This window comes from Micropterus salmoides, unplaced genomic scaffold (assembly GCF_014851395.1).
Source record: "Micropterus salmoides isolate LMB-PRFRI ecotype aquatic unplaced genomic scaffold, ASM1485139v1 Ms_hic_scaffold_21, whole genome shotgun sequence".
NCBI lineage: Eukaryota > Metazoa > Chordata > Actinopteri > Centrarchiformes > Centrarchidae > Micropterus > Micropterus salmoides.
Genome location: NW_024041262.1, coordinates 16,672,152 through 16,699,297, shown reverse-complemented (window position 1 = coordinate 16,699,297; position 27,146 = coordinate 16,672,152). Strand labels below are relative to the sequence as shown.

The 27,146-nt window shown below is 41.7% G+C and overlaps 1 protein-coding gene across 3 annotated transcripts in view; it reads left to right on the top strand.

Moving 5' to 3' along the window:
- Window positions 1-5,333: 5,333 nt before the first annotated feature.
- LOC119915600 (zinc finger MIZ domain-containing protein 1-like) overlaps window positions 5,334-27,146 on the top strand; it is a 113,364-nt gene continuing 91,551 nt past the window's right edge. For 2 of the 3 annotated variants that reach the window (XM_038735202.1, XM_038735203.1), the window contains exon 1: window positions 5,334-5,520. The gene's annotated coding sequence lies outside the window, so the exon portion shown is untranslated. The remainder of the gene's footprint in view (window positions 5,521-27,146) is intronic. The other variant, XM_038735204.1, reaches the window with a different exon arrangement.

Genomic DNA, 27,146 nt, shown 5'->3' with positions numbered 1-27,146 from the left:
TCTCCAGCTGTAATGAGAATCAATGGGGTTTATCACAGTTCCCTCATGTCTTTTTGTCAAATGGAGTGCAATAGTTGTCTTCTCTATTTGCAGAACCCTTTCCTCCTCCTCCCCCTCCCCCTCCTCATTGCCCTGCTTATTCCCTCCATCAGACTCCACTGCTTTGTCTGCAGTGCTGTCACCAGGTCACACACAATCCCATAACACAACAGACCCCCAATAACATACTTGTTAGGGTAAAAACGCACACGAACCTAATGGACTTGGTCAAATGAGAGCACAAAAGCTGTCGTCTATAGCTATTATTTACCTCACATTTTCAGCGAAAGAAAGTGCAGCAAAAGATGCCAACACAGCTCTTGAACAACGTAGTAAGTAGGCCCTTGGGAATGTATGATTCTAACGCTATCTCTCCATATTTTCGGCCATACCACCAAGCAGCATGAGCCCTCTGTCCACAGCAGAGTAAAGTGTGTGCTGTGAACACATTTGGACTGGAAGACAGCCAGTGGTTGGTTGGTTGCGGAGGATGTGGGCTGGTCTCTGGAGCCTGGCGGTTGTTCATTCATAAACCAGGTGGGAACTGTAAATGAAAACACAGACATCTCCCTGCCTACACTTTCAAAGATCACATTGTGCTGTTTTTATGTTAAGGAGTAGCAGGACGTGCAAAGTGCGAGTTCAACATGGACGCTGTGTTTTGTAATTCTCTGAGAGGGTTTGTCTAGTTAAGATGTATGTAACTTATGTAATTGAAACAAAAAGGAGATTGCCATGAAATTCGGTACACACACGACCCCCTCAAGTTGAAACTAAACAACTTTGGTGATGGCTTGACTTTTCCTGTAGCTCCATCAGCAGATCAAGATTTCTATTTGTACAATACTTTTGACACGTTTGTGACCAAGTCAACTTTAAAATTAATGACATTCCCATGTGCACTTTGTGTTTAGTGCGAATTAGCAAATTTTAGAATGCTAAAACGCTACACTAAGATGGTGAACATTATTAACATTATACCTGTTTAACATCAGGATGTTAGCATTAACATAGTGATGCTAATATCATTGTATTGCAATTGCAATTTGTTATCCATGTTGAATTAACTGCTGGTCGTCAGGGCTGATGTTTTTTGTTATCTTCCGGAAAAGGGTCACATCAGAGGGGTGTGATGAATCAGGCACCCAATACGGAAGCGAACATGGGTGTCTGAGTCATCGTTATCAAAAGTCTCTATTTCCACCCATCCAGACTATGTCCCCATATACACTACTTCAGAAATGGAGAATAAAAACAAATACGATCTCCGTGCACACCAGCGTTTTAGCTGCGAATGAGAGTTGATCTCCATCTATACTAAAGCGACTAAAAACACACATCTAGTGGCTGTTCACGTATACTGGGCATGCGCGTACCGCTGTAAACATGAAGCAGATGGACTATTCAGTAGTTACAGAAGATTTGGCGAAAGAATAAAGTACTACAGACAAAGAATGACACCAGATTTTATTTTGCATGGACCTATAACGAGCTGTTACTGAATGTAACACAGGAGTTAAAAGTGGCGGTGGCGGCGGAAAACAGACTGGGAGTCGTTGCAAAGTAATTACACCAACATACACGGTACAAGTGTAGGCTATAAGTGTTATTTGCACAGTACAAAATATTTTAATAAAAATACCCTGTCAAAAACTCTCAGTAGCATTGTGTTTCTACTTTGCATGACTTATGAGACCCAATCAGAGAGCCAAACGTGAGCATCTGCGTCCTTCTAAAGTCCTCTGTTTTTGCCCGTCTTCACTAAAACGCTCTTCGGAGTTTCAAAATGAAAAACGGGGACGGCAGTGTTTTCAAACTTCTCCGTTTTAGGTCTTTATCTTTTGGACCTCCCGTCCGAGGTCTGGACGGTAGGTGCAAACATAGCACAAGGTCTCCCTTTTAAAACGAAAATGCAGTAGTGTGGATGCAGCCTAAAAAGCAATCCTGGAGTTTTCTATATATTAGCGTGAATGTAGTATTAGTCTTGTCAGAGCTTGTTTGCTGAAAACAGCTGCCTTCAAGCCTATGGAAATTAAACTGATGAGAACCGGGTGACTGAATCAAAACAGGAAATTTTTGGGCTATAAAATCAAATCAAAGACATTAAAAACTGCTGAGCAAAACTGCAGAGTTGGGTGATGAATTCCTTTAGATTCCCCTTAGGAGCGACCCCTTTCACATTACACATAGCTGATATTTTTCATTAATATAAAAATATTAATTAGCGTACCTTTAAATCAGCAATGCAACCTCTACAATCTATAGCGCCTCCTTGAGGGTTAAAACTTTCTGTCTGCAATCTACCTCTGTTGTCAGGAGAAGGAAACCAGAATGAACTTAAGTCAACATGGGTAGAATAAAGAAACTCCATTCAGGAAAGGCTGACAATCTAACCAGCGTGCGTAGTGCGTGTGGCTGCAGTGTTAACTGGTGGTCCAATACAGCACTGGTAATAAAGCATGTCTGGTAAATCTGATGTCACACTGTCAGACACTCAAGCCTGCTGATGCTGCAGTGTTGAACATCACTTTGCATATCATTTTTTAAAGCATTTCTCTAACAGACTGTTTTTGACTCAGTCTCCTTGACCCAGTTGTGATAAGGAAAACTCCCATCTATATTTGGATCAGTGTGTCACACCAGTCACGTCATGAGAGAGAAGGTGTCTCAACACTGTGAAAACATCCCAGTTGAACACAACAGGGAAGATTTTATATCATGATGACCACTGCTTCGACAAATTGGTAAATGAGAGCTCTTTTAAGCTATTAAATAGGCAACAATTTAGGGACTCTTACACGTGAGAGCACCAAACGGCTGCCTAACTGCATTTAAAATTAGCTGTATGGTGCGAATACAGATTTAAACAATTTCATCTTCTACATCATGCTTTCATTTGGAGTGTATGACTACAATGCTACCATTTTGCTTCATATGCCTACTCACATTGTGGCTATAAACAGAACATTTTTATGTATTAGAAGACTAATCTATGATAATATTTCTAACAGATTTTTGGTTCCTAGTTTTTTACCTCCTGTGCACTTCAGCTGCTGCACACTCTAAAGTAACTTAAATGCATTTAGCTGGTTAGACTGCCTTTAATTCGACCAAATCATTATTGATTTAGTTATAATTTTAGTTTTTGTTCTTGTTTGCTACTGTCTTGGACCCTTTTAGGGCTGTCCCCGACTAAGGATTTACATAGCTGAATCAGAATCGTCAAGTTCTGCCTATAGTCGACTGATAGTCAAATCGTGTGTTTCTGTGTGCGGCAATTGCGGGCCGAAGCTAAACTGAGGCTTGTTGTTGACCATTTTCTCTCTCTCTCACCTGCTGTTCACCAGTCTTGTGTTTGCCGTGCTGCCGACAACTGCACGTCGCGGTTCCTCGCTTGTGTATTTCAAGTAGCCGGCTATTTAAAAACAATAAAATATTCTTTGTGTGGTTCACAGAACTCGGCACAACACCAGTGAAGCTGTGGCTCTTCAGCAAGTGTTCCTCCTGCCACTACACACATACACACTACGCCTACACATGCGCACTGACGACCCAGGGTTAGGGTTACAATTTTGGATTTAATCACACGCAGAACATTTATTGGAAGTTTTTATTCTTTTTACATGTTTATTTACAGCATTAACCGTTGAAATGTTTATTGTAATAGGCTGTATATTAACTTATTGGGAGAAAACTGGTAGTTCTATGTAAAATCAGACATTGAGCACCCCCATATCGCTAAAATGGCATTATCCTCATTTCCCTGCAAAGCTTTGACTGTGAGATTGACAGTCGAATCAGGCTCTGCCCATCGAAGCATCGAATCTTCGACTATTCAGGATCAGCCCTAGACCCTTTATTGCAATTAACAGCTCAATAAAATTGATGGGGCTTTGGTATCCTGGAATCTAAAGTTTGTCCCTGCATCTTGATGCAACTACTGTGAATGTCAATTACCTAAAATTTTCCAATCTCCGTTAGAGGGAAATGTTCACATTAGCCAATTTGGGGATGGCTTACAAGCCTGGAACAGGCTGAAATCAATGCTTCCTGTCACCTTTGAGCAGGACAAATGGCGCCTATTGTTCCAGTGTATCCCTCCCCCCTAACTTAGACAGCTGGGGTAGATACACAGGCCAGAAAGCAGGGGCTCACAGGTCTCTATACACACCAGCAGAGTGTATCACTTGTGTGGTGACTTCTACTACGCTTCTGAGAGAGAAAACACCACCCTGACCCTAATCACATCCCAACTTTTAAGAGTCAATCACAGCACACAGGGTGGTGTGTTTCTAACTTTTGACATGGGGAGCTTCCAAACAGGCCACAGTGGCAGCAGTGGGTCAGTGTGTTGGTGTATGTGTGTATGTGTATTTATATGTGTGTGTGTGTGTGTGTGTGTGTGTGTGTGTGTGGTGGACTGGAGTCTGGATGCTGCTTGGCACAGTCATGGCTCCTTGACGTCAGCGCTCAGCCCAGACTGCTGCTGCTGCTGCTGCTGCCGCCGCTGCTGCTCTCAAACATGTCTTTGTTATTCAGAGCTTTCCATCAGAGAGCGGTGACCTGCAAAACACGGAGGGTGGCGTCCGCTCCGAGGATGATCACACGGGACGACGGTGCGCGCGGGAGGCGTGTGTGCGCTGCAGTGGCGTGAGGGCGTGCGCGTGTTTGTTGTTGTTGTTTATTAGACTATTACTATTGCATTACTATATGTTTTATAGGTGTATGTTTATTTCCATATTAATATATTCAGATTGTATAAACATATTATAATAACAGATTTAATTAGATTCATTATGATGGTTATTTTTATTAGGCTATTTGCTCTTACTATTATGTCACATTTGGCAGCATTTTACTTTTTTAATATTTCATTATTATCTATTATTATTAATAAGTACTAATATTAAGTAGTAAATCGCCGTGTATTCATATAAATAACGTAAAAATATTACTGTTAGGTGCCATTTAATTAAAAAAAAATCATTTAAATTGCAATGAATAACCATTTGAGTTAATTTAATCAATAAAGAGACACGAAATAAATTACCCAGCGTACTCAATTTCCATTTTAATGTTTGAAAGATTTTTTAAAACCTTTTAAAATCCGCTCCAAAATTTAGACTATGTGTACACAATACGATTGAGCTGGACGGTACCACACTCGGAGCGGGTCGCTCCAGCAGATCCGGTGTAACCCGGCCGCAGAGCTGAGCCGCAGTCCGGCTCCGCTCCCGGCTCCCTCCTGATGGCGCCCCCGCGCAAAATCCGCGACACATTTTGTCAGCAGCCACCGAGCATGGGTCCCTTTGGTAATAGAATAGCCAATGTAATTTGACACTTCAACTTACTGCGCTCTCTCAGAGTCTATTCAGTTACTCACCCACTGACGTTGAGCCCGTTCTCAGTGGCCGTGAGGGGGGAAGATATTTAAAAACAAGAGCCGAAAATTACCGAGGACTTTCTCCGCTTAATAACCCGGTGAGTAACTGCAAACTTAACGTTGCCTATTCACGGTGTCGCGCAGCGAGGCTCTTGTCTCGGGAAGGTTTTGTTTCCACTTTGGCACAGATTGTTTCCCAACAATAGAGTGACCACTTGAACTGGCACGTCGGAGCCTGTAATAATCAACCGCAGCTTTTTATTTACAATTCCACTGCTCGGTGCCGTCGGGATTTAACCGGCGAGCTGTTAACCAGGTTGTGCATTTCGTTGGTATAAGATGCCGCGTTGATCTCCAAAGCGTCGGGGCTTGGAGGCTACATTTTAGCAGCCTGTATGCATTTTGCTTGCAGAATGAATCATGCCGCGCTGCGTGTGTGCGCAAGCTTAAGATGAAGCTCTTACCTTTTTGGCTTCTGATGTGCACAAAGCACATGGTTTGTCAAATGTGGATTCAGTGTTGCTTGTGGAACTGATTCATGTGAGCTGCAGAATTACTGTGGCCACGGCAAGGCAGCGGTCACTGCATTTCCGCGGATTATGCAGTAAATGTCACGTTAAGTGTTTATTTCTGAACTTTGTTAATAGCGGCATGTGTGTGTGTGTGTGTGTGTGTGTGTGTGTGTGTGTGTGTATGTGTGTCTGTGTACCCTTAAATATCAATGTATTTATGTCACATCCCGGTCTTCTCTTGCTTTGCTGCTGTAGGTCGTTGCTGCTTCATAAGGGTTTAACAAGTTGACTCCCCAAATTCCTGCTGTCTGAATATGGAACCAGTTGGGGTTGAGGGGGGCCTCTCATATTGAAGTGGGCTCATATTCACTTGCTGTACATCTGTCCAGGAAGCAAAAAGCACGGCAAAGTGGAAAAAGTAGCCTAGCCTCTGCTCCTTCATCAGCTTCTTAACCATTGTGAATGAGAGAGAGAGAGAGAGAGAGAGAGAGAGAAAGAAATACACATGCACTGTATTTCTACTTCTGAAAATCCCGGTTTGGGAGCATCACCACCATAAGTACAGATGTTTCTCATCTTTTTCTGGTGATATGTCCAGGAGAGAGCTCTTCCTGTTTTTGTTGTGTTGCTGAAAAGTTCATTCTCCCCTGTCTTTGCTTGTTGCTGCTGCAGCATCTGACTGTTTGGACCCTGCTGCTGAGGGACATGTAAAACTTCTGTGGCCATACCAGTAATTGAGCAGTAGCTTGTTTACATTCCTGTCATGTAAGCTGAGGGTCTTGTTGGGTTTAATAGCTGCTGAACTGACAAGCATCTGAACTCAGCTGGTTTTAAAACTTTCCGATACAGTCTTGATGCAGGACGGGAGAGGGAATGTCAAACTAGAAAGTTGCCATCTTTGTGCACCTGGTCCTTTGATTGCTCTCTGCTCCAGTCCCTGCATGGGCCACCTTTCAATCTGCACTCATCACAAGCACTCGATGGCACGTGTGATTAAAACGCTGATTGAGCTCTGCTTGTGCAGGGGGGAAACTTCAAACTTCCAGTGGCTTCATGGATTAGGGTGGTGTCAGACAGAGAAGGAGGTTTTCTGTCCCGTCCTCTCTCTTCCAGTCACCCCACCTCTGTGGGGCCCCAGGTTGGGCTCCTGAATAACCATGGGGCAGACCCCACCAGGCTGACCTTCTTCTATTCAAGTTGAGGATGTTGAAACACCAGCCGTCAAACAAAAGACACATTGAAACAGAGATCTGCAACCCAGCACGTGTGTCTGGGTGCTGAAGTAGACCATTTATTAACTCCTACTGACCAGTGAGAAGCATGAGCACAAACCAAAAACTATAAAAAAGGATATTGAGCTGCTTCTGACACAGATTAGTGAATAAAACCTTAAAATAAACAGAAAATAAAACTTTACTTAGATTTTTAAATCAAATCACATATATCTTTTAGACATGTAACGCTGAAGCAAATCTCTTTTTGTCTGGACCGCAGCCAGCCCGAGGTCTGTGTGTGGCTCTGAGGGTTGACAATGGCAACACGTTCTCAGTGCAGGGTGGGAGTTTTCGCTCTCGTCTTTACTCTCACCTCGTCGGGTGGGTGGAAGCTGGATATGGATGTGCCACATGGGAAATGATTCTCTCAGATCAGAGAGGACCCACAAGAGGCCTCATTACCTCCAGCAGTACTGCTGGCCGGCCTGTGAGGAGACCGAGAGCTGGTGTGTCTTCTTAACTGGCCACACTCACCTACTGAAATGTTGTCTGTACGCTGCGTCTGATGTTAATCTGAAAATATTCCTGGAACACAACATGGTGTACAGTGTCATTAAGAGATAAACACTGCTTTGCAAAAATTTTTTATTCCAGTTTGATCTGCATCACAGCCTCAAAATGAAACCCTCTTCCACTGCAGCCTGAGCCTCCTTTTTACCAACAATGTGTGCTTAAGTAGCTGGTAAACACGGCTGTTAGATGGTGTATAATGTCATCATGTTATTGATTTGGCTTGGGAATTTCACTTGCGGTGAGCAGCTCCCGCATACGGAGAGCCCCCTTTTAGGCACTCTTAACAGGAAAAAGGCAAGCCAGCGACTGCTCTTCCTCCGCGGTCAGAGCCTGTGGGAGGTTTGTGTAGGTTTCGCTCAAGGTCCCTTTTTTGTTGTCTTTGCTGGAGAGAATAAACTCCTGGGTGAATCACCCTGCTGGTATGGCTATTTTCAGTGACTGAGGAGAGTGCAGGGCAAGCGTGGCGCTCTCTGTACAGAAAGTGTGTCACTGGACAGCTGTAGTAGCTTAATCATGAGGTTTAGTTTGGTGTCAAACAGCACTCACTTATAACATCGTAAAGAGTTATTTTGATGCTGCAGTATATCTGGAAGGGAGATTGTTTAGCACAACTAGTGGTGCAAAGTAACAAAGTACATTCACTCAAGCACTTTGAGCAAATATTTTGCTACTGTGTTTTTTTTAATCTGCTACATTTCTTTTACAGCTGCCATCATGCAGGAGCTGATAATAATTATAGGATATGTTGCATAGTTCGAAATTAAACCAGTGTCTCCCAACCTTTCTGGCCGGTGATCCCTTGTGACAGAACCAAACAAATCCAGAAATCCTCACTTGATGACGTTTCCCTTATACCTTCATCAAGTCAAATCTTAGCCCTTGATCAAGTCAAACCTGAAAGAGGTAAAACCTTCACCAAAAACATTGTTAATAAAGCGCGGAACAAGTGATTGACAGTGTGATGTTGGATCTTTCACAGTCAGTCCATAAAGCTTTCTGCAGTGCGAGAACTTTGTGGTAAGTGTTATTGGCTTGTGACCCTTTTATATGATGCAAGATGTACTTGCAACCCATTGTCTGTCACACACACACACACACACACACACACACACACACAGTTTTATTACATTGTGGTACTACAAATTTCCCAGTGAGGGATCTGAATATGTCTTCCACCACTCTGAAATAACAAAATAAGCACTTGCTCTACATACATCATACCGCCGTATTCTTTCCACATGAGTTATTCTGCATTCCTCATGTGTGTGTGTCTGTGATGATTTGTGACGCTCCACCTCTGTGACTCGGAGCTGCAGGAACATGTGTACTGTGCAGATATCCGCAGAGGGGTTTATATGACGGAGAGAATGGTCAGACTGTACCTGTCAGCCTGACTGTTGACTGTTAATATGAAGCTTCTATTTTCAAAACACAGCTCAGGGAAAGGGAATCTGTGTGTGTTTGTGCAGGAGGGAGATACAGAGCGAAGCGAGGGGATGGGAGAGGTGCTGGGAGTGACGCCAGACCACACATCATTTAATCACGTTAAGAGTGTGCAACCACTTTGTGCATATTTTCGGTTGCATTGGTGATAGGAGTTGTTATTGTACAAACTGTGCACACAGAGAGGGCTTGACGGGAGGGGTGATGGGGATGACAGTTTGATGGAGAGAAGAAAAATAACTCTTATTTTGAGTTTTGCGATTTGTCAAACTGTGGATTCTTTTCAGCTTAGTGGCCAAAATGTGGTAATAAAGTAAGATTTTTGTTGCTGCTGCTGCAGCTTGGAGAATGTGTTGAGAAATTTGAAGCAACAACATTTAAGACCACTTGAAAGTTGAGCCTGTGGAAGGATGACCATTGTGCATATTAGCATTGGATTTGAACGTGTCCTTTTGGCTTAATCCCACTGTTGACTCGCCTGCTAAGTACTGAGTGTGTTATTTTTGCTCTTTTTAGGGAGCCCCTCTCTGCATAATCTCACTTAATCTAATCTATCCCCCTTTATAATAGACTGGGAATGATGTGACTTTATAGAAAAAGCTTTAGTGTAGATCCATACCAAACAGACTTGTGTGCCGGTTTCTTCCCCAACCCCTCTGGCAAAGCTCTTGTAAAAATGCAAGTGACCTCTGCGCCCCTTGTTAGTCTGAACAATAGGCCTGCCTCCTCTTACAGCTGCAGCCGTGCTGGAGGGGAAGTTAGCTGGAACAGAAAACACACATCTCGTGATTAATAGGCCTAAATACTGTATGTTTGGCTTGATCCCATGCCTGCTTTGGTACTCCAGTAAAATATTAAATTCAAGCGGGATTTAGGGCTGCAGCTAACTTTTGTGGTCAGTTAATCTTGTCATTATTTTCTCAATTAGTCGTTTTGTCTATAAAATGTTAAAACATACTGTAAATAAAATGCCCGTTATAATGGAGGAGTGTTTTTTTCATTTTTTAACATTTTATAGATTAAAAAATTTGATTCATCAAGGGGGGAAAATGTGCAGAGTAATTGATTATAGGAAGAAGCATTAGTTGCAGCACTAGTCTCAACTGTGTGCAGAATTTTTGTGACTGAAATTATTTATGCTCATGCTCGCTGTCGGGTTTTTCTGAAGTTCTGGATGACATGGAAGCTGAATATAAAATTAAAATATAGGCCTACTAATACATTATTTGCATGTTTGTTGCCATCAGCAGGGTTAAATAGGTGAATCAGTGTGCAAAAAGAGAGGTTGGGGGGGGGGGTCTGCGAGTCTTAACCCACGATGGATATAATTGGAGCTTTTGAGGCCCCCTAGCAGTAGCAGGCTCATGCATGTTGAATGTGACATGCTGTGAAAAACACACGCAGATGATCTCACAGAGCAGCCGCTCAGTGTTAAGCGTAAATGAAAGGCTCTGAATCATGAATAACATCCGGCTTCCCCAAAGTCTCAGCTTCTATAAATTAAACAAGGTTCAACCCATGAACCTAGAAGGGTTGTCAAGTCTTGCAGCATTGGATAGTGTTGCATGGCGGACGTTTCCCTCTTAAATTTCAGCAGAGACTGAGAAACTAGCAGCTGCTCGTAAGAGGTGTAATCTCGCTATCAGAGAAATGGGCGCTGGGAAGACTCCTGAGGGGATTGGTTGAAGCATCACAGCGTATAGTAGCACTCCAGAGGATTTTTTTTAGGAGAGAGAGAGATCCACACCTCTGATGAGTAATGAAGGTGATTCAAGTGGTGGAATTACATTCAACAGTGCCTGCGGGGGTCCATATCTCATTGTTCTCTGACAGGGAAAATTAACTGGGATTTACTAATACACAGGGAATGTCCTTCCCCCATTCTCTCTTGCTCTCCAAGAAAAGGTCTGAGGGTAATCTTGTTCCCCAGCAACCCCCCCCCCTTACCATCAGAGTCCTCTTTTACCCCTCCACTTTACCCCAAACACAAATGTCAGATGCTTTCAAGTTTGCTATCAAGATGTAAAACAAGTAGATCAAATCCCCGGCATGTTGCACAGTTTCTCATTCGTCTGTTGCTGCATGTCGACACACAAGAGGCTTCTATTTAAATATTGTTTTGCATTTCTCCTGTTTTCCTTTGCATAGCCACGGTGACAAAGCCTGATATGACCCAGAGCAAAGAGGTCTTTTATTCTACTAGGCTTTGATGCTAAGTGAGGAGTCCTTAAGTTTGGACATGGGCTTTGTTTAATAAGTTCTTCTGCTCTTTTTTTTAAATTTTTAAATTTTTTTTTACAGCACTTGCAAACATGGGCTGGTATGTTACTAGTTATAATTTAATAACAGTTTAAACACTCATAAGTCTGCTTCATCAACACTCTGCGTGAGATTTAATCACATTTGATTGACATGGCAAAAAAAACAACTCAACAACCATGATGATTTGCTGCTTTTCACTGTTTTATATCATTGTATATCGATCATCTTTAGATTTAGGGGCTGTTGGTTAAGTTTAAAAAAAAAAGACTCGATGACATGGAAGCTGCTATATTGTTAAGTTCTGATTGGTGGGAAATACCTCTTTTTAACGCCCCCTTCAAAGCGGTAAAAAGAGCACAGAAAAAAAAACAAATATAAAAAAATAAAAATCTTTAGTTTCAAATAACCAGTAGTTTGAACCCTAAGAGGGAGAAAGCGGATAAGAAAATTGTAATACAAACTTCTCTGCACAACAGCAATGATTCATGAGGCAAAGCAGCATGAACTTTTTATTTGTACAGTAGCATCTCAGACAACTATTTTTTGATTATTGGAGTCATTTTGTTTATAAAATGTCTAAAAATAGTGCAATGGCCTTCCCAGCCCAAGGTGACGTCTTCACATTACTTGTTTAGTCTGACCAACAGTTCAAAACCCCAAAATATTTATAAGAATATAAAACGGAGAAAAGCAGCAAATCATGTTGATCAACTAATTATTTAATGGATTAATCCCCTCAGCATCAGATGTCTCTGATATCAGGGGAGCTTTAAAAGTATGGTTTAATTTAACCCGATTTTGTCTCTTGATTGTGATCTTACTTTTTTCACCCTGCTCAAAGAAAACTGCTTAACCGATGATGAAGCGCAGACAGCAGTGACGCCACACCCACAGCCCATGTGTCAGCTTACACTGCACCCTCACTCTAACACGGTGTCTGTGTGCGGTCGGTTACCCAGGTGCAATGCATGCATCACAGACCAGAGCTGATACACTTAACGTGACAGCTGTGGGCACTGAAAGAAGACCATGACTGAAGTCTTAGCACTGGACAGGAAGGAACACATTAACCCCATAGCATCTGACTGATGCATTTTGGGTCAAAAATTGCACCCTTTCTGTTCTGCGTCTTTCTATTTGCAGTATTTCTATTATTTAACCTGGATAAAAGGACATTAGATTTTGCCTCATTTGTATGTGATGTGGTGTGTGTATATTGATTAGGATGGGAGCGCTGTAACTTCCATGTTTTCATGGATGTATTAATTGAAGGTCGAACCCTGATCTTGCATCATAATCCTCAAGTTGAGACCCTTTCTTGTCACTTGAATTAGGTGAGTGCGATATTACGATATTAGATCGTGAACGATTAAAAAGTCTCCACGATCTGCCCTTTCAAAGAGATAGTATCGTGCTACAGTGCACATTCTATCAGTTTTAGTTCTGGGGCTCTTACACGTGATTGACAGCTTTGTCAACATCGCAAATCAGCTGCCTCGCTGCCTGCATCCACCACTGTCTACAAAGGAAACACTGTAACTGTTAGGCGTCATAAAATTAACATTAAAGTTCCCCATGTTCCCCGGCTGCTCTGCCTCAACTCTCTGTGATTTACGGAGTTTGCTGATGAACAGAAAGTATTACTTGTTGCTAAGGTAACCACGGCTAACTAGCTGCCTAGTGGTCATAGCTGACTAAGCCCGGAATGGGCTTAGTCAGCAAGTGGCGCCGTATTGGGCACCAGAACCCGGAGCCGAGCAAGTGGTCAACAAAACCGCACTCAGAAGTCTCCCAGTGAACACGGCATGGATGGACCGTACACAGAGACCAAAAGGGAATGCAGTACCAAGGTGGTTTACAGAGTTTCTTGGTGGATAGCATTTACTTTTTGCTAAACTGCTAACTGTATCTGTGGTTTGTTAGCTCGGTTGGCCGTGCTGCTAGCTGTTCTAGCTGAGTCAGCCCCGGAGTACCAAGAGCCAAAACCGCCAAGAAAACCACCTCGGTCCTGTATTCCCAGTTGTCAAACTGGCGTCTGTCGGTCTCAGAGGCTGAATGCATGTAATGGTTATCTGTTGTGGAAACAGGAACTGATAGTAGCTAAAGCAGCCATTGCATTTCATGATTCATAATGTAAACAAATAAAGCTAGTTAACTGTGAACTACACTTGTCTCCATGGTAATTTATTTTTTAAATCACCCAAAGCATGATGGGAACTGTAGTGCCAAAGAATATACGTCAACAGAAATAAGAAACAGAAAAATCAATAGGAATGACAGAATCCAAAGAAAATTATAGCTTTTTATATTTCAATTTACATTATTGATACTTTTGTCAACAGGCAGTAAGGCATAGAACATCCCATCAGCATTGTTCTTATATTCCAGGAACACTGACACTCTATTATCCGGTATCCATTTGTGTACAAGCTTGTGATGTGTTGAATACCTGTGGCCGTAAAGGCAAAAAATAGAGACTGTTTCAAAGTGCTTACAATGTTTTTTTTCGTGACAGATGTCCTTGAACATGTGACAGTATAGTATACAAGTAGGTGAACAGAAATATGGCTTGTAGCCACGTGCGATGCGGTTCCAGCGGTGACCTTAAATAACTATTCTGTAAACACGTCCTCTCTGTTTCCCTATGCCCCCTTCTCCGGTGGCCGGCAGGCTGTCCTGTTCTCAGCGGAAGCTTCGGGAAATTAACAGAGACTGATTGTTCCACACACTAATAGTAATCGCAGATATCATAACAACCACTGCTGCTGATGAATGCTAATTAATTGGGAAGTGTCGGCCTGGATGTAAACTCACAGTGTGACACATATGCAGACACACTTCACACTGCTATTTATAGGTGCAGATTGCATAAGCTCTTTTCTGACAACAGGGTGTTCTCACTTTGTCAGTATCAAACAGAGAAAAGCTGTAAGTGACCAGATTATTTTTACACACACACACATTGCACCCCTACTCCGTCTTGGCAAACGGTGTGTGGCCCAACGGGTCCCACAGCTTACAAAAATGTTGACGGCGGACGCTATTCCTGACCATCTGCTCTAAAAGGAGGGCATGTTTGAGTCACAGACGCTGTGGCGTGAGGCTGCGCCCGTGATGTGCCTGGCATGTGGAGAGAGACAGAGAGAGAGATGGCTCACCCGAGGGCCCAGCATCCTTCGTGTCACCATGGCGGCTGGTTTCACTAATGTGTGCTACATTAGCATGAAGGGTGATGGAGTTGGGGGGTAGTGTATTTGTGTGTGTGTGTGAGTGGGGGGGTTGAGGGGATGGAGGGGTTGATACTCTTTGGAGGAAAGAACAAGAGAGAAGATATCCTTGTGCTTGACTTATGTTGTAAACATCGTCCATGAGATGAAATAGTCTGAGGCAGAAATGTCTCAACAAAAGTGTCCCTGTCTTGTTCCACCTCTCTCTCTCTCGTGTGTGTGTGTTTTATTTGTGTGGTAGGAATGTGAAACCTAATCTGGGCGGGCTGGGTGGTTTTTCACAGTAGGTTTCTTTTGGAGAATTAGATTATGACTCTTTTTGGGTATAGAAATCTGCTACTGTCATATTTACATTTTTATTTTTGCATCCTTATGATTCTGACCACGTGATTTTTTTTGTCTGTTCCCAAAAATCATTCCAAAAGTTAAATTTTTCTTGATTCAAGTGCAGTAACCAACTGGATTCTTGGGTGCACATTTTTTTGAATCAAGTTCATTTCTCGAAGAAAAACTTACTTCACTTGCAGATTTGTTCACCTGAAAATAATCAATTACTAGTGAAAAGTTTTTAGGACTCAGTTACAGACAAATAATAAGATGATGTTGCTCTATCAACTTGCCTTGTGTTTTACAATATTCAAAAGTAATGCTGCAACTAATGATTATCTTTGTTATCCATTAATATGTGAATTATTTTCTTGATTAACACGATTAATCTTTCAGTCACAACATGTCAGAAAATAGTGAAAAATATCCATCTTTCCTGTTTCCTGGAGTCCAAGGTGACGTCTTTAAATGTTGTTTTGTCTAACTAACAGTCCAAAACCAAATGGAATTTAATTTTTTATCATAGAGCATCATAGAGACTAAGACCAGAACTGAAGAAGCCTCATGGATGAGAGGAGAAACATCTTCGAGTATCTTCAACCAAGTCCAGTTGCCCTTGTTTTTAACATTCCTTGGATAGAGGACTAAGACAACCAGTCAAGTTAGAACCAGTAAATTGTTTTTTAACTAAACTTTCTGTATTTGCAGATTAATTTTCTGATGATAACGTTTTTAGCCCTATTTAAAAATTTAATACCCTCCAATTATTATTAGCTGAAGTTGCTGTCCTCCAGAAGCACCGTACTCTCTGTGGTTTTGCTTGACCTTCGACGTTTGAGGTCAAACGGCACGTCTTGGTTTTGGTGCCACAGTTATCCACCTTCATTCAGAAAAATATACGTGATATCAAGACTTACTTTAAGCGCTGATAAATCCATGATGCTTTGTGGCTTTGTTGTTGTTTTAAAAAAATGTTTTGGCACCGGCTTATCTTGAGGAGCAAATTGAAAAAGCAAATCACTCAAGGCTGCGTAAAACCTGCATCCTCTCTGTGTGGCACTTCCTTTGGAGGAGGGAGGTGGAGAAGGATCATGTGAGCTGTAATTATATTTATGTTTGGTCCCATTCAAGCTGTCACAGTAAATTTTGCCTGACTTGTCATATTGTAAATCATTACGGCGGATTAGATGCTGGTTATGAACTCAAAAGGCCGAGGAAGGATTCCTTTGTTGTCCTCGTGATCACTGTATTTGTTTGTTTTTGACAAGCTAGTTGTGATGATATTAGCCGTACAGTGCTTCCTGGATGTTTTAATAAATTTTAATTGGGAGGAGAATGGGTAATGTCACCAGCGTTTGCTTTGAAGAAAACCCCTTTCAGAAAAGCGGGCAGCCTTCCAAGAGTGGAAGAATGCCTCTGAAAGCGGCCGTGATTCACAAGCCGTCCTCTGCTTTTTGTTTTCTTATTTGTCTGGGATCAAAGACGCCGACGACCAGCGTTGGAAAGTTTGACTCTGTTTCTGGCAAGTGGCTCCTTTCAAACTAGTGCAGTAGAAAAAAAACAACCATTTTCATTCATCTCAATCAGATGCTCAATTCTGAAGCAGGACAGACTCCTGGTGACATGAAAGACTGATCAGCTCCTCATGCAATTGCCGTCTACAGTCGCATAGTGATCGACTTGCTTGTGGCAGCTGACAAAATATTATTCATAAATATCCTAATGATTAGTTCAGTCCCTCATTCATTAGTGAGTGGCAGGAATCATTATTCCCGAAAGATTAGTTCAGAGTGAATGAACTTTTCATGCCGTTCGCACCTCCACTGCTCTCACACAACAACACTTGTTAGGCTTTGTTTTTTTATTCTCCACCGCAGTTAAATGAACTTACAGCGTTGAGTTGTCCTACATGTTTTCTGCCACCTTGAGCACAAAGACTGGGGTGCGAGCCTCACATGTCTGAGCAGTTGCTTCATTTGTCTACAGAATCGCTTGTTTGTAGAAGCCCTGAATGTTGCATCCCGTGATTTGTATGCTAGTCACATCTACCCAAATAAAAGGCTAAAGAATTTCCCTAATGTTTACTGCAGCAAAATCACATTTCCACCTTATTTATGCTACTGTCTGTACCTGAAGACATCATTTCATCTATAATCTATTATAGACACTCCAACTTGCTATATATTACAAATTTTAGCATGCCAGGAGTTTTAAGAGGTAAAGTATGAATTACTTGTGTCATTACTTTTGGTGCTGATAGGAAATGGTTTGCGTAATAAACAGCTAAGACAACAAGTGAAAAATTAATGAGCAATATATAGTTTATGATGCATGTGGTGTGATGTTTGCAGATGACTTAACCCCCCCCCCCCAGACACAATTCTCTTTGGAATGATTGTCAACCATTAATTTTCATAACGTCATTGTTCAGCAAGTGAGTATTTGTTTTATTAATATCCACCATTTGCATTGTCATGTTAATTTACTCTACAAGAGTCTCACTACAGTCTGAAATTTTAAGAACAATGAGGATGAAAGCCAAGAAAGCAAGGCTTATATCAGCCAAGTGGGATATTGGAGAGGAGTAGTCTACACTTTGCTGAACTCCCCTCTTTTTTTAATATTTAGCTCCTGTCAGTTAAAATCAAAAACTTTCTCACTTTCTCTAAAGCTGGAAGAGAAAGAGTGGGGGGGGGGGCGCTTCACGGGTGAAAGCCCTTGCACATGAATATTTAATGGTTGTATTTTAACCAGAGTCATAAAATCCAAGAGGATGTGGCTGAAAAGAGAGCAGCGAGGAGTGTGCAAAGTAGGCTACTTTGTTTCTTTAGAGTGTGAGCTGAATGCCTGAAAGTCATGTTACTCTTTTTCTGGCTGCACGGTGAATCAAATATGTGGATTGTGTCAGGCTCATTTAAAGCCCCGGTGCCACGTTTTCGCAATGTGTTGCGGCCTGTTTTTGCACGGTAAGCAGCTTGTTCTACAGCTGGATGAAGAAATCTTGTACCTTAAGGGGCTAAACTGAAAATGTTTCATTTTGACACTTCCTCAAATCACTCAGGAAAATGGATTTCATACACTTAATCCATTTGGCAAGTTGACCAGATTCAGAGGCAACATCTAGTCAATACACATCAATTTTAGCTTACTGAAGTTTGAACCCCCCCCCCCTTAAAAAATGACAGTATCTGTGGATATTTAATATGCAACCTTTCCTTCTTCTTATTCGTCTTGTTCTAATCTTGTCATGCGTTTTTTAAATTCTGTTCAGCCCTCCGCTGAGCTAGACCCGCAGCAGACAGACACTGAACTGATTGTTAAGTTTGATAAAGCTCTGCATTTGTGCGTCGCAGGGTTATTTTCGTGTATGTAAGCATAACTTCACAGAGGTAATCATTTGTCATCCTATATTGAATCTAGTTAAATGGACTCATAAATTGCAATCACTTAACTCAGCCCAACTATTACGTTTAATATTGCTTTATGGAAAAGGTCAGCCAGCAGTAGATCAGTTTCCAGCAACCCAGATAATTCAGCTGCCTTTTTATGAGTCTTTTTAAGCTCCAGGAAAAAACAGCAGCCAGGCAAACTGACTGTACAGTACTTAACAACAGCAGAAAAGGATACGCAGCCGCTACTGTTTATGTTTGCTATCCTTAGATATCCTTAATGCAGTGTTTAAAGTGTGTGTGGTTGACAGCTTGCAGCTAAACCACAGTGGATGCCCTTAAGGGAAACAAAATAGAAGGCTTTCCCCACTGAAAGGTCCAAAGTGCAGTTGTCCACTCTGCACAGCAACAATGGAGCGGTTGTGCAAACTGAGCCATCAGTGGCGCTGGCAAGCCTGGCAAACCAGCTTATCAGGAGGCAGGGTGCACTGAGCAGTAAGGGGCGGAGGGTGGGAGGTTAAGAGTGCATGTGTGTGTGACTTTGTGTGGTGTTGAGTGGCACACAACCTCTCAGTTCATTTGGAAGCCGTGTGCTTGCTAAGGCTACAGAGACGCAGCTGGGTAGTGCTCTACGCATGGCCCCTTTGTGTTCACAGCTCAGATTGTGAATATGTGGGTTGGCGTGTGTGTGTTTATGTTTGTGATCATGTATGAGCTGCTTACCAACTCCATTAAAGGAATACAGAAAAAAAACTCTGTCCATTGTGAGGATTAAAAATTCATGTCTATTTGAGCCGGGCTGAAATCAATATCACAATAATAACAAATCAGAATTTTTGTGGTATTGTTTACTTAAATCTTAAGCAAACAATACCACAACTTGGCATGTAGTAATATGTAGTATGAGTATGTAGCAGAGTAATAGTGAGAATTTAACAATTAGTTGATTAACAGAAAAATAACTGCCGATCGTCCATTCCAGTAGAATCCATTGTAACTGCTGTGGATCTAGGCTGACTACAGCTACAGACAAAGGAAGAAAGTACAAACTTTATCAGAGCTGCCTTTCTTTGAGTATTTGATACTTTGTATTTGATAGATCTATTCCTTTAAACTGCCCACCCTGAAAAGTAGTGAGCAGATGTTAACTAACTGGACAGGTCCAGTGCTAAAGTGTGGGGAGGACAACTATCAAAGTGTCATTGTTGATGTTACTTTTCTTGTCACCCTAATACTTTTCCTGCTGTTCATCTCTCACACGGGAGCGGCTGATTTTAAGCAGCGCAGTTTGTTGGTGGCAGATATTTTTTTCTTTCTCAGAGCTGTTTGAGGAATGTGTTGTGTGCTCAGAGAGTTTACTCACTTGCAAGATAGTCTGTAGTGCTTTCACTGCATTTCCTCTGGGACACAAGACTTGAAAAAAAAAAGGGGGAAGTCTCAAGGTGCCTGTGTTAGGCTTTAGATGTGACTCTGGGTTGGTAAATATTTAGAGAGCAAACATTTTGATACCAGCAGGGATTATAGTTGAGGGAAACATGTTTTTCTAAGAATGTAAATGTCAGCATATTGCAAGGCATAACGCCACATATTCATTCATTTTAATGCCGGTCTCCAAAAAAACAGCAGTTTAACAACTCAAATCCCACAGAAGAAATCAGATTGTTTTTACAAGTCCAGCTTATTTTGATGTAGCTCGCCCACTGAAACTCATTGTCTTTGTTCAAAAACCATCCAATTCATCAGCAGGAATTGTTGCCGCCCACAAACAACCAACATATTTGTTCTGCTGCTTCACCTTGTTGGTTTTGTAGAGAGAGGGTGCCAAAGGTGGATGTTAAACATGTCAAGTGCTATCTGCCTTATTTACTTGGTCACTGAATATTCATGAGCCTTGATACTGGTGTCAGCCTTCAGCCAGCCATGCAGAGAACCAGCAGCAGCCTCAACAGTCCCCAAACAAGCTTGATCCCTCCACACGCAGCTCCTTCCATCCTTGTGTCTTCACAGAGACCCTCTTTTATGTCACATTTACGTTTGTTTTCTAATAAGGTGGTGATTTTGCCTGAAGCTGACAATTGTTTCCTGTTCCAATTGGCGCGCAAGGGGCACCGTGCCGCTTCTCGCTCTGGGACGATTCATTGAAGGCACCCCGTGAAGAAGAAGAGGAGGGAGGAGAGTGGCTATAACCCCGTGTTCTGCAGTCATGCCCATTTAGTCCCCCTGACACCCCCGGGGACACGCTCTGACCTCTGCAGGGATCTCGCTCCCTCTTCACTCTCACTCATGCGTTTCCTCTCTGCTCCGTGGAAACCGCACCAAATTCCTTGTGCATTACAACAGCATTCAGGAGGCCCGATCGCCGCTTGGCCTCGTCTAGACTGCCGTGACTGTTTGGCAGCATTACCGAGCTGCGGTGTAGGGTTAGACACACTTAGCATGGCAGTGGAAATGCAGTGGTTGTCTCATTAAATATACGTTTCCTGTGTTAACATGAAAAGCTCATGCTCTTTGTTGTTCCTTGCCTCAGATGAAAGACGCCCTCTGCAGGCTGTACTCTTTCAGAGCTTGACACTGTCAATGTTGTTAATGCTGTAGATGAATCATTTGCAGGGTTGTGCAATGAGATTTGAGCAGTGGTGGAAGACAAATTAAGGTTTTCTTGAATAAAAGACACAATATAACTTAAATACTCCAGAACAGGGCCTTTAAATCTGAGTGGTGGAATGTAACTTTGTACATTTAATCATGTACTGTACTTAAGTACAAATGTTAGGTACTTAAGTTCACTTGAGTTATCTTTTCGTGCCACTTTATTCTGATGGCTATAGCTACTAGTTACTTTACAAATGAATATTTTACGTACAAAACTTAAAAAGAGCTTTAAAAAGATCATGCTTTGTTAAGGATTAAATCCAACAGTTACAAGTGATTAGTATTACTTATGTAACATTTTCAATGCAGGACTTTTACTTGCAATGGAGTATTTTTACAATGTGGTATTTGTACCTATCACTACTGCTTAAGCCTGCATTAATTCAGTTTTTGGCCACTTGGGGGGCAGCGCAGCGAGCTGTAAACACACATTCATTAGTAAGTTGTTGTAAACAGTTGCCTGTTTACACCAAAGTGCCAAAGTCGCGGCTTCAAAATGGTCCACAAACCAATGGTTGACTTCACGGTGACATCCAATTCTTTTATACAGCCTTATGGTTTACACAGACAAGTAGCAGCATTACTATTAATAAATTAGCATTTATTTGGAGCCATGCTTCTGTCCACCAGTTGAATGATCCAATATTCACTCTCCCTTTAACTCTGTTTTCCTCAGCTCCTGAGGGAACTATCTGTCCTATTAGCTGCTAAATGCTTCACCATTTTCATCAGCAACCTAGTCGCTAACATTGCAGTTCGGTGTGAGACGGGCATCGCACAGTCCGTGCAAAAGCACATGTACTTTTATTTTGTTCATGGGTTACTTGTTTTATAATAAACCATCAACTCTGCTGTTAAAAATTATGTTGTTAATAAGTGAATTTTGGTCAAGTAAATGGCCAAGCTATCCATTTGAGGGGTTTTCCTGATGGAATGAAGTGCTAGCTAAAAAAGAAAGTTGTGCTTGACAAGTTGTCCTTATTTATCGCTTATTCGCAAGTGGTACCTGTTTGGCCGAGGTGGAGCTAATTTTATTGGCTATCATTACTGTGTTGTTCACCTTGTGCTTTTTTTAAAGCAGATCATATGACTGTATATCAACTACTGATCTGAAAAGTGACTAAAACCTGAAGCTTTGATTTGAGTAAAAAGTACAAATATTTCCTTTTGACATGTAGTGGATTAAATGAAACCAGTCCACCACTGGATTTGTGAGAGGAGGAGCAGAGAGAGCCTGAGTAGAGGCTCTTAGTCCTGATAGATCAACCGAGGGAATTTCATCTCCTATCATCTCCCCGTTGATTAGTATTGATTGGTTGGGCTGAATTGGCCTTTGAATGGAAGTTTCATCAAATAATCCCTCATTCTTGTTTCCTAAATCCATTGTGAGGGCTGGAGAACGATTGTATCAGTGGCTTTCCAAGCGCAGGCTGAAACATTTCCTGCGGTGGTCAGAAAAAGACCGGTTTTCTAGCCTCAGTGTTTTACTTCTTAATGGGACTGGGGGAAAGTTGACCTACCGAGTAATTGTGACAAACATAGCCGAGGGGGAGCTGAGTGTCGCCCTGCCCCCTTTTCACTGTGGTGGGTTTTTAAAAAAAATCACTGCACCTGCAGTTTGTATAGACATGGATCTTTTCCCAGACGAAACGAAGAATTCACTGCAGCTTGGAAGGATCCCCCCATGGTGCACGGATGTCATGGTCTGCTGTGCTGCTGCAGCCACCGCTGCAGCTGGTTGGCCTTTGGTGGGGGCAGCTTGGGTGTAATGATGAAATGAAAATGTTCCAGCGCAGTGAGCTCTCGCACGCAGAAGGTAGTTGGAGATTGCCACCAAAGAACTCCGCACAATACAATATGCTTTCTTTTCCGCACCGCATAGAGATAGACCGAAAAGTTTTATTATGTTTGCTGTCTTCCAAACGCCTTCTACAGTCGAACAAAATGGGAACCTGTTTCGACAGGGTGCAAGGTGGGAAGGTAAGAAGGCAGTGGCTTGGGCTGAAGGTTTTTATTTTAATCTGTTTTACTATAAAAGTAGCATCAGCATTATTTTTTTCAGTCTGATTCAATCTCATGCTTTCACTGTTGTTTTCAAAACACAAAGACATGCGCAGGAGCCAGCACAAATGGGTTCTGGCATCCTATTCTTAATTTATGAGACCTGAGTGTCACGTAATATGTGATTGACAGGTTACGGATTGCTTGGGGAGTCCGCATTAGTGTAGCATTGTTGAGCGTTTTGAGAGCAGGTGTTTCAGGCTCATGTTAGCCTTGTTATAATTAAAAAAAGTCTTCAGACTGGTGGTTCTTTAGCCACTTCAAGTCTGATTTGGCACTGGAGGATCGGAGTGTGTTCAATGGAAAGCAGATGAATGATTGATAAGAGAAGCAAAGCTGCTTCAACTCTTGCTCTGAGGACATTAATAATAAAGGACTTTGAGCGCCTCAGTGGCGTGTGGAAGATGAGATTTCATCACTTTGTGGGTTTACCACTCCCATTGTTTTTAGTATTTTAATATTTTGGAGTATAATTTATTTTGTATTTTTACGTTAAAATTATTACATTTTATTTTCAAATCATTTTAATAGTGATATCGTTAATATTTAAATTCTGTTTAATTTTGTTCTTTATTATTTCTATTTTATTGTATTTGCAAATACATCCACTGAATGGTTGGACACCATACAGTAAAATTATATATAACTTTCAGTTTTGGAAATTCGTAAATGCAGTTCTAAATATACACAATCAGCTCTAGAGGCCTCAGACTACTGGCTCAGAGGACAGAGTTGGCCTGCGAAAACTGTTTTTGTTAAATATCGCCCGCAAATTATGTTTTTATTTTTTCCCATTTTGATTTTGCCCAGACTTTTATTAGTTAGTTGTTGAAATGTATTGTAGGGAAAAAACGTTTTAAGTTTACATTAATAACTGTGTTTCCATCCATGTTTTTATACACATTTTTTATTTGTCCGTAAAAAGTGGAAATGCCAGCTTCTTCTTCTGCACTGGAGAACTGTTTATCTCAACATGCCCAACTCCGAATATTTGCATATCAGTAGTGGATTGGAAACACGCATTTATTCACATTTTCATTTGCCAATTTTCTGGAAAGTCGGTTAAAATTTGTACTAGATTTGGACAGAAACTGTTAATACCTTCCAATGAAGATATGTTTAGCTCGTGCCCAATTGTTCAGCAGTGATTGGCTCATTTCACTCAGTTCACTTTTAAGTGCCAGAGGTGCCAAAACACATAAAAGATGTTGGAAAAGGAAAAAGGAAGATGAGGAGATGTTTTTTGGCAGTGTTGTCACTCTGTGAAGCTGCCTCTCCTGTCTGTGATGTAGATCCTGCTGCTCTGTGTGTCTGTCAGGCTCCATGTCATCCTGCCATTGTTCAGGCCAGAAATCAGCACAGACTTCCATTGTTCTACACACAGATCTGCAGCTACAGGCTGCACTGCCCAATATCGCTGCACTTTTTCATGTTTGTAAAATACAGTGTCATCTGTCCGCTATGATAAGAGGTCGCCACAGGTTTAGCTACCTCTGCTGTCTCTTTGTGCTTTTAAAAGATATAACAACATCAAATTCTTCACATTTGCCATATTTAGTTTTGTCTTATTTGAACTCTAACCACCATTGTGGCAAAAAGATTTGCCTGAGCATTGCCACAGAATAGATGCACAAGCATCTCCTCTTCTGCCATAGACCCTAACTGGCTCTATCAAAGTAGTTCCTCCCTCCCCCTCTCAAAACCCAGAAACATGTTGACATGGTCCCAGTCACAAGCTTGGTCGTTTGTGGAGGAGGAGAGTGGCTGAGGATTGCTCTGGCTCGTGGGAAAGCATTCTGCCTGAAAAGATGTCATGACATTTGTTTTCCGAACAGTGTTTGTCTGGCTTCATGTTAGAGGGCGGTGAGGATCTTTGGGTGTTCAGTGGGTTTTTTGTTGTGCGGTGGCTGACTTCTCTTATGTGAGCTGATTGTACGTTTTTCTTTCATGTGGATTTACTTTGTGAGGTACCTAAGTTAACACCTTCACTTCGCCGCTCTGTCTCTTCAGCCTTCCAGGCTGTGTGTCCCATTCAATGGCAACGCAGCACGGCCTCTCGACAGGCTACAGCAAGTAACCTTTAGTTCAGAGAAAAAAATTGTTTCTCTCAGTAAGCCATTCACTCTTGTGCCACATACACTTCTTGGCCCTGGCAGTATCTTACACTGTAATCATGAAGCGCTCTGGCATTGAGCAAAATAAATGATTGTGTATGCATTAAATCTTGCCGAGCTGTGCTTGATCCTACTAACTCCACAAGAAGCAAAATGCAATAAATAATGTAATGCTGTTTGGATACCCACTGGACTTGCAATAGTGAAAAAGGAGTTATTTTTGCTGTCCAAGGTTGATTATTGTCTCTATAGATAATGGTATGTGACTGGCAGTTGGAGCACTTCCAAGGCTTGGATGGGCAAGAAACGTTCTAAGTTGAGTACAAAAGATTAGCTAGACTTGCTTGACAAACAGTCAAAGGTACACGCCTATGTTCATGAAAGCTTAGGAAGAGACGTCAACTATGACTCCCAAGAAACATCTTATCACAGAGCTTGAAATTCTGTTGCGTGTGCCGCTAAATGTCAAGCGGAAGCTAGAAGAGATACCCAGCAATAAATGTTGCAGTTTACTTTTTGTTACATTTTGGATGGATTCAGCAAATGTGACACAGTGTTTGGTTAATTAGTGCCTCTAACTGGCTTAATCTCCACAGTAAAAACAGCTGAGGATAAGGGTTATAGTAAGAATTACCAAAGTGCCTGAAAAAATACAATTTCTAAGAAACATATTGAAATCATTTAAACTGACACTCATATCAAAGACGTATTAAATCTTTTGAACAACATTTTGCTTTGGGAACTTAAACCTGCATTAATTAATTTGTTGGGCCACTCGGGGGGGACAGTACAACAAGCTGTAAACTCAAAATAAAGTTGTTATGGCTAATGTGTTAGCAAACATTTGCTTATTTACACATCCAGCAGATACAGAGCAAAGTTAGCATTAATTTGGAGTCGTCTTTCTAGCATTCAACGAATGTAAGTCCAAAATCTACTCTCATTATAGCTCTGTTTTTGTCTCCACCAACTCCTGAGGGATATGTCTGCGCGCTTCTTTCAGTGACTAGCTGCACAACAGTATATACAAGGAATTCTTATTACATACTGTACTTATTATGTACTGTTAGCATGTTGTATATTAGTATGGAATTCGGCTCGTGTTTTATTTGGCATCTTTAAATCCTCATAATTCAAAAAAAACCCCACTAAGGAACAGCTTGAATGTGATCAACATTTGATTGAATTCTTAATTTGCCCTTGATTGATGTAGTAGAGTGTGTAAGAACATATGGCTCTGGTGTCTGTAATGGCTTGCCGGGTTCTGATGTTTTGCTCCAATAAGCCGGCAGACATTTCTCAGCCAGTGTTGCCTTCGCTATGACACTTGAAGAGAGATGAGACCGCAGATGAGAATCACCTGTCTGTGGTGAGCCCCGGGAAGCAGAGCCCATCTCCTCTCAAGGCGGATTGTCACAGTAGCTATTAAGACTAATAGCGGCGGCCTGTGATAAGCACAGTTAGCTGAATTCATGACCCGAGTGGTTGGAGCGGCGAGATCATTTCCACTTGTGTGTTTTTCTGCTGATGCATTTAATTTTTATCCTGTCCGGTGCTGTGACACAAGAGGGAAAGCAGAGAGTTCCAGAAAGAGAGAGAAAATAGAAAGGGAGTGATGAAGCCTTCGGTGAAATATTGATTGGTACAATCCAGAGTGAAACACTGCAACAACAGAGGTATTATATTCTCTCATATGACACAAAAATACCCTCTGTTGTGTCAATTGCATAAGACTCATATCCATCCCTTTTGTCACTGACAGCCAAGTTGAGTGGTAAAAGTGACCTTAAAGGGTTAGTTCACTCAAATAACAAAATGGCTGCAGTCTTGCCATGCGGAGTTTTGGTTTTACTTGCCCAGGTCTTTGAAATTTCTGCCGCTACTCCTAATTGAGGTGAATTAAATTACATTTGTGATGCTCAAATGATTGGACAATTCAAATATTCAAAA